We start from the raw sequence: 7,893 nt of genomic DNA on the forward strand, positions 1-7,893 counted from the left end.
TTCGGACCCAGCCAGCTGCGCACTGGAGATAAGCTGCTGTTCCTGCCACCTTGCTGGGCTGGTGCGAACTGGGCTGCCTTGGCTGGCACTGGCCTTCCAGTGCTGGTTTGGCTCTCAGGGAGCCGCTTTTCCACAGGAGCCTGCAGGAGGTCTTCTCTTCGGACAGAACTGCGCCTTGGACACTTTGCAGTAAGTAGATGGCTGCTGCGTCTTCCTCTCACCAGTTGTTTCATGAAGTCTTCTGCTTTGCTTTCTGACTTAAAGATATGTGCTTCAACTGGTGTTTGCTTTGCAACGTGTTTGAGGTTGTGACTTAAAAGGGAAAAGCACTTGTGTCCTAGGCAAGACCATCTTCCAGGTTCTGTTTTTCATAAGCAGTCTCACTTAATGCTGATATGATCATCAGGATAACTATTGGCAGAGATTGATGAGAAGGGAATTCAGTAATTTGACTTTTCTTTTTAATGAATGGTGGCCCGGCCATTCTAGACGGTGTAATTAGAGCGGCATTTCACAGTGCCTGGTTGTAATTTAGGCCGAGAGATAAGCGGTGAGCGTCAGTGAATGATGTAGTCTTCCACGCTGACACACACTGCAAAGGTTTTTGGCAAGCTGGTTTGTGCTTTAATACCTTTCCTTCCTGGGAGGTGGGAGTACACCGAAAGTGCCGCATCGGACATTTGTCAAGACAGAACGATGACAAAAAAGATCAGATGCTTAAACAAAAGGAGAGTGCAGCAGCATAGGTTCAGTGCAGTATGGCTGCAGAAAATCTACCCCATGCTTGTGCATTCTAGGGAATTTTCAAGGTGATGGGCCTCTGAGGCATTTGGACACTGTAGGGGTAATAGTGACGAGGCAGTTCTGGGCTGTTATTGAAGCAGTGCTAGCTGTGCATGGGGATGTTGCAAAGCTGACCCCAAGGTGCTCCTGTCTCAAGTAGCATTCAGAATGGCAAGAAGTGGAAGAATTTATTCTTACGGAGAAAACAGTTGTTAAAAATCTGCTTTTAACAAAACAGCAGAAGTTGCTATTTGGTGTAAGATTTGAGGCCACAATGAGGAGTAAGGTGGAAGTTAGGAAAATGGGATGTCTTTTCTGGGGATGACTCCCTGGCAGAAGCAGGGTTGCCTGGTCTGGTCCCGAGCTGGGCGTTCTCCGGGATGGGCTTAATTGAGAGACGGGCTGAGAATCTGCCGCTAAGGCAGAGACCAACTGAATCACCTGGGGTTTATTTCCCAGCATTTCCATGAACAACAAAGAAATGCTGCTCTTAGAAAATGATTGCATGACTCTCAGTCTGAAGCTTTACAAAAACAACCGGTCATTTTTGTAGTGCCACATTTCAAAACACAAATAGGTTTTGTTTGAAGTATCAATTCAGGAAGATTGTGGTACATCTTTCTTTATATTTTAACATTCCTCTCAAGCTCCAACAGTAGCCTTTTAATAGTTGGCAATTATTTTCTCAGGAAAGCTCATTTTGTTTGTATTTGAAAAGCAGGTGACATTTTGTTACAAGAGCGAGTGTTGCTCTTGTATTCAGTGAAGCAATTGGAAGGAGAAACCATTATTAAATCCAGGGGCTGGCTTGTCTGCAGAGGTGAAGACAACCTCTCTCTCTCCCTGCAATTGTCCCATCTGCAGGAAATAACGGGCCGTCTTCCGCGTTGCCCCCTGAAGCCCACACCCCCAGCCTGCAGCTGTCAGGTCTGAATGGAAGATATAGGATGCTTGTTTTAAGGGGCTAAGAGGTGACGTGTTTACTGGCATGAGCTTCAGCCCAGGAATGGCTGCCTTGTTTTGCTGTTATTGCTGATCTATGACTGGTATAAGGTGACAGTGAAGGGTCTTGGTACCACTGAATCTACTAAGACAATTGAAGTGTTGGTGCTAAAAATGTCCCTGAAAGCAAAGTAGCTTTGATATTCAGATGTGTTCTTGTGCTTCTGTAGGGGAACAGCCATACAAACTTTCTATGCCCGCATTCCATAACTCCCTTGACAGATGTCCTTAGGAACAAGAGGCTTGCATGTCCTGTTCACCCCTCACGTGTCGCTTACGATGGCTGATGTAGCCACCAGTGTGGAGAAGAGTCCTGTAATGTGAACTCGGTCTGGCTCTGACTGTTTCTGTTTCTGCTCAGCTTGTGCACCAGCTTCAGGTTCCTGCCTGTTTAAATTTAAAAAGCAAAGCCTTTGCTTTCATGCTGTGCGACTCTCGGTGGAAGAAACCCCCTGCAACCAGCCAGCAACTGTCCTAGGGGGCTCTTGCAAATGTGATTTTCAGGGCCTGCTACTGTGATGCCTACCAGGTAGCTGACACTGGTTAGGCTGCTGGTACAGATGTAAAGGCTGTCAATGCTGACCAATATTTCCTCCTCATAGCTTCCTTGTGTTCTGCAGCTCCACATTTTCTGGGTGCGTATCATGGACTTCAGCCACTTGCATCTTTCCCATTGCAGTCATGTTGATGCAGTGGGGCCCTTTGCAGCAGGAGAGAAAGTGCTGCAGTGAGAGGGTCTTCCAAGCTGCAGACAGGTGCTGTGAGCCTGTGCTGTGGCCCTAGGTCTGTGACCCAGTAAGGCTTGCCAGGAGCACAGCTGGCATCTGGTGCGGCACCCTCCCCTGCCTATATAGTCCTTCATCAGAACATCCGTGTGGTACCTGGTACAACGGGGTATAGCTCATACTAAAAAGAACTTCACACATGCAAAAAAATCTTGGTTGCTCTTGGGGTTTAAGTGTGTTGGAGCATTTCTCTTTAAGCTCTGGATTTCTTGCACTGAGGTTTTGCGTGTACCGAGAGTGGCAGTGGTCATGAAGAAATGCATTGGGTCCAGGCTCCAGCTGGAAGGGTGGCAGCAACTTTGCCTGATGCAGTGGTGCCAAAGCACTGGCAAGAATACAGAGGATGATTTATGTCAGATTTGCACCGGTACTCTGCCAAAGTTTGATTTTGAGCTGTGAGTCTCGGTTACAGTGCTGCCACATCAGCAGAGCTTCTCCGTGTTTGTGCTGGTGGAATTTGTGCAGAACTAGACCCTGGAAGTGTTCACAGATATTTCCTGAAGTGACTATTGTCACCATTTATTCTTGGGTACCTGGTTACAGCTTCCCTGTGTCTCTCCATGGTGGTGCTGATCCCTTCCAGTGCTAGGACTGCTGCCTGAGGCCAGGGACCTTGTTCTTCCAAGGTTCTTACAACCAGTTTTGGGCAGTCTTCAAAATAATGCCTTTGTTGGATTTTATTTTCCTTTGCTAATGAAAAATGTTTTTGCCATCATCCCATTAGGATGAACCCAACTGGGATGGGGAGAGAGGTTTAAGGGGTGATTCTTTAAGTGCCTAGAAGCATACAGATGAGTTAAATACAAGACACATGAGTCATCTAGGGTTGTTCTTCACATATTCCCGCTGCCTGTTGGTGCAGACATTTAAACTTACTGCCTGAATCAACAGAGGATGCTTCCCTAAGTGTGTAGTCTTCTATAATTTGTGCTCTCAGCAATTTGCATGCATTTGCTATGGCTGCTTTAGTAAAGAGCTTTTTCAGTCCAGCTGAATGTTCAAAGTCAGTAAAGTCACCTGACATATCTGAGAGCACTTGGTTGCTGGTTTTTTAGTTTGGGGTTTTTTTCTTTGGTTTGGTTTTTTTTTCCTGTTTTTTGGGTAGATTTTTTCCCCCAACCGGTTTAATGCCTTGTTTAATCCTGCAGAACTTAATTTTTCTGTTAACCAGCATTTGCTCAGTGGAGCCAGAGAGTTTCCTCTGTTATTAATCTCAATTTTTCTGCTCTCCCTTGGGTCCTACTATTTAATAAAGCTTTTGAGGGTGGTTTTTTTTCTCCTCCTTTTTTGCCCAGTGTTTTGCCCATTCCACACTATGTTTTTGTCTTGTCTTCTCCATCTCCTTTCCCCTCAGACTGCAACTAAAATTGTTGCTGAAGAGATTCTGGTAAGCAAAATTAGATTCCTGGAAGTCTGAATTGTTCCTTGTCAGACCTTATCCTCTTCACTCAGCTCCTTTATTCTACCAGCTCTGGCCAGGTACAAAGCCTTGCTTGGCAGAGCAATTCCTAATACCCCTAATTAAGAAATTAGAATCAGTCAAGCTCTTGTACAAATATATATGTTGTCTGAGGTAGGCCCTTTCAAAGATGATGGAGATGAGTATCATGACAAATCTGTCTTGCAAGAATTTGGCAAAGCTGCTGTGGTATTTCGCATCCCTGCAAAGCTGGCTGCCTGTAGCAAATTGCCTGTGATGACACGCCAAAAAGGTGATGCCTTCATCAGACACCGTTTACCATCTAAAACGCTCAAAAAGCTAGCAGTCCTGCTCCCGTCGGTTCCCGATTTGCTGTGGTGTTGGCTGCTTTCATGCAGCCCTCTGCTACGGGGAGCAGAGTGTTTCAAGAAGACCACGCTGTGTCTCTGAGTATGTCCCTGCTTTTGGGCAGACTTGCCCACAGGCAGCACTACTGCCATCTGCCTCTGCCAGGTGACAGAGAGCGGGGCTGGCGGGTGGCAGCTTAACTCTTAATTAATTGAATACTTGCAGGCACTCTTTTACTTAATTTCTCCCCAGTAACAAGGGATAGTTATCTGCAAGCTTTCTACCTGTCTCTGCCTGCTTCTGCCTGGATTTTATGACTGGTGCTCTTAACCAGCTTCTGTATCAGGTTGCTCTAAGCGGAGTTTGTAAGAGGCAAACGAAGCATGGATCTTCTAGTGCCTCTAAGTGTAATCTAAACTGTACAGAAAATGGTGGAGGATATGCGCAGAAAAGAGCAAGTGGCTCAATGTGATGGAATGCATTCAGCACCAGTGGGTGACACAAAAAGACACTGTCCTTGTCTTTCAGTGCTGGTGCCTGCATGTGCTTTGGAAGCCCATCACACAGGCTGTCCGTTTCCCGTGCACCTCACTGTGTCTGTGGCAGCTGGCAGCACAGCTGGCTTCACCATCACCTTGCATACTCTGCGCTCCGCATCTTCCTCCTTGTCTGTGCTGCCCAGTGGCTGTCTCCTCTGGTGGGCATCCTGCAGATTTTGCTGTCTTGCACCCCAGCCTAGCGGGGTTCAAGTGGATCCAATCTCTTGCTAGCAGCTCTCTCTGGTCTGCTTTTGTCTCTTGTCCAAAGCTCCGGTTTGCAGTCTGTGGAGGTATGACAGACTATATTTTTCACTCTCTTGCTGCCTTATCAGCACCCCCCCCTACTCTGTTGCTCACCCTGTCCTATATGGGCAGCCATCCAGGAGCGAGACTCCCTGGCTGGAAAACTGGTGGATTTTAAACATCGTGTTCCCACCATGTTACTCTCTGGTCTTGTAATTGAAACACAGCCTGTGATGCATAATTCTTAACTACATCAGAACTATGAAAGAAAATCCTCTTTCTGCTTTGGTCATCTCTAATGCCATAAAAATAAATCCATTTGTTCATGTAATTCATAATTCAGACTTGTTTTCCTTCTGCCTCCTTTTTTAATACCAGCTGTTTGGAACTTGATTTGCAGCGGAAGGTGGTGTTTGATGGAAGGGATACACTCATGAGAGCAAACGGCTTCAACCCCTTGCACTCAGAGTATTAAGTTTTATGGCTTTCCCAGTGCTATAAAAGCAACACATCCGATTTTATTTTTCATTTTGGACATAATTCTGTTTATTTTTCTTGCAAGGTTTTATACCAAGATAAGCATTCTCAGAGGTTTTTGTTTACTCTGGGAAAATGGCTTGGCAAAGAAAAGTATTACTGTGCAAGGCTCGCATTGTGGAATTGGTTTATGGCTGTAATTTCTGTGTGAAAGATGCCAGACCATTAACAAATGGAGAATCAAGTTTTCTACTTCTATTTTCAAACAGGTAATTTGCTGATTATTTACCTAGGTATTGTTCCTTGCTAATAGCCGATCAGAGTCCATGGCGTGCTTATAATAATCCTGCTGTCATGATCTATGCAGGAGAAAAATGCAGCAGTGAGAGGAGGGCAGCGGTCCGAGACCTGCCCTGCTTTCTTCTGCAGTTGCCCTGGCTGCCTCACTGTGGATGCATACGGCATGCAGCGGTCAGCAGAGGCCCAGTTTCTCAAGAGAGGTAAGCTAGCATTAACGCAGCTAACTGCGAAGGTCTGTTTTCCCCAGCTGCAGGGCAGGACTTGGGTGGATGCCTGCTGGCTTGCTGTCTGGGCAGAAGGGGTCTGCCTGCACACGCACAAATGCACAAAGGTGGAAGAGCATCGTCATTACGGATTCAAGTATGGCTAAGGCAGGACTGTAGTATGTCCTTTCTTGAGATTCAGGCTATTTTCTGCAACCCAAGACCGGGACCTGAAAGCCATGTTTTTGAATTGTTTTAACTTTACAGCTGTAGTCTGCTCCGGGTCTCAGAGCGCACCACAACACAATGACCGCCTGTCAAACACTCCCTGATGGCGAAACCTCTCTGATGGATCAGAAAGCTTCACATCAAAAAGGTTTGCACTTTCTCTTTTCTTCACCAATGAACACTTGTTGGCAGTGCAACACAGCTCTCCTGTTTAGTCCCACCCTGTCTGAACTGCCCCCAAATGGAGCTGTGTCCTCCAGACCAGCACTGGGGTTGACACTAGCCCTGACCTGTGCCAGGCTGGCAGGGCTGTTTGAAGGGACCCTGGTCAGGAGTGTGGTCCCCAGCAAGTGCGTGGGAAGTGCTGCATGTGGTGTCAGGCCCTGGGAAGGAGCAAGTAGCGAGAACCCAGGCAGACAGCCAAGGGCAGGGCAAAGCTGCTGCAGCTTGCCTCAGAGGGTGACTTGACCTACTTGGTCCACCAGCTTTAGTTTTGCATTCCTGAATTTATTCCAGGATGCTCTACAAGGAGCAGCAGACCATTGTAAGAGGTTTTTGTAATATAACTATTGCCTGAATTTTTAATAATCAACCCAAAGTCATTCCTGACCTGTGCTGGGTTTTTTCTAGAGTGTCCATGCTGACACTGCTGGTGGGCACCTGGCAGCAATGACAGTGACAGCGTGTGAGCTGCAGGGCTGGGGCTGTGCAGGGGATGCTGAAGAGCAAGACGGAGCCCTCAGTTCCAATTGTTCTTTTCAAACCCAGAAATTACATTCTGCAATATGTGTTACAATCTGTGCAGAGGCTCACATGTGCAGAACCAATGCTCCCCAAGCAGCGTGAGATAAGGGAAAGCGTGGGGAAGTGGAATATCTTTATTACTTTTTTCAAAGGGAGATTCTCTTTCACTTTTCATTTCCTCTTGTGTTTCCTTTCTGTATTTGTGCTTTAACATGAGGTTTGATTCTATCTTGATAGCATTCAAATGAAGGCTTACATATTTCATCAGGATTGTCTCTTTTGTTTTCAGGCCTGAAAGTCCCAAACAATATGAAGCAGTCACAGCCGCGTACACATCTGGAGTCCTTTCATCCGCTCCAAACAGGCACTTTCCTTTATTCCTATTCACCCTCATTACTTAATTTCCTAAAGAGGCTGCAGCTCTTTAATGCCTGAGTGATGTATGTCAAAATGTCTCGCTAGGCTCTTCCACTATGTGGTAATTCAGTATATCCTGTTTCCAGAGCTGAGGAAATACGTTTCCTTCACTTTAGCTCATTACTCTTTAGGAAATTGCTTTTCTTCAATTATCCCGACAACCTGGATTTTGACAGCTCCAGACTCGCTGGGTGAAGTTCCTGCAGTCTCTGCAAACGCCTTTTTTCCTTGGGACTTCTCTGTCTGTCATCTATCATGTCCTTCCTAGAGAGGACCCTTTATTTGGGACTTCTTTTACCTCTGCCAATGGAGGCTGGGTGTCAGGACGCAAGTTACAATACTGATCTTGAAGGTTTACAAAAAGCTTGCGGACTGTCCCCTCTCTGAGAAGGTAATGCGTTCGT

The sequence above is a fragment of the Falco peregrinus genome, chromosome 8 (genome assembly GCF_023634155.1).
Source record: "Falco peregrinus isolate bFalPer1 chromosome 8, bFalPer1.pri, whole genome shotgun sequence".
Taxonomy (NCBI): domain Eukaryota; kingdom Metazoa; phylum Chordata; class Aves; order Falconiformes; family Falconidae; genus Falco; species Falco peregrinus.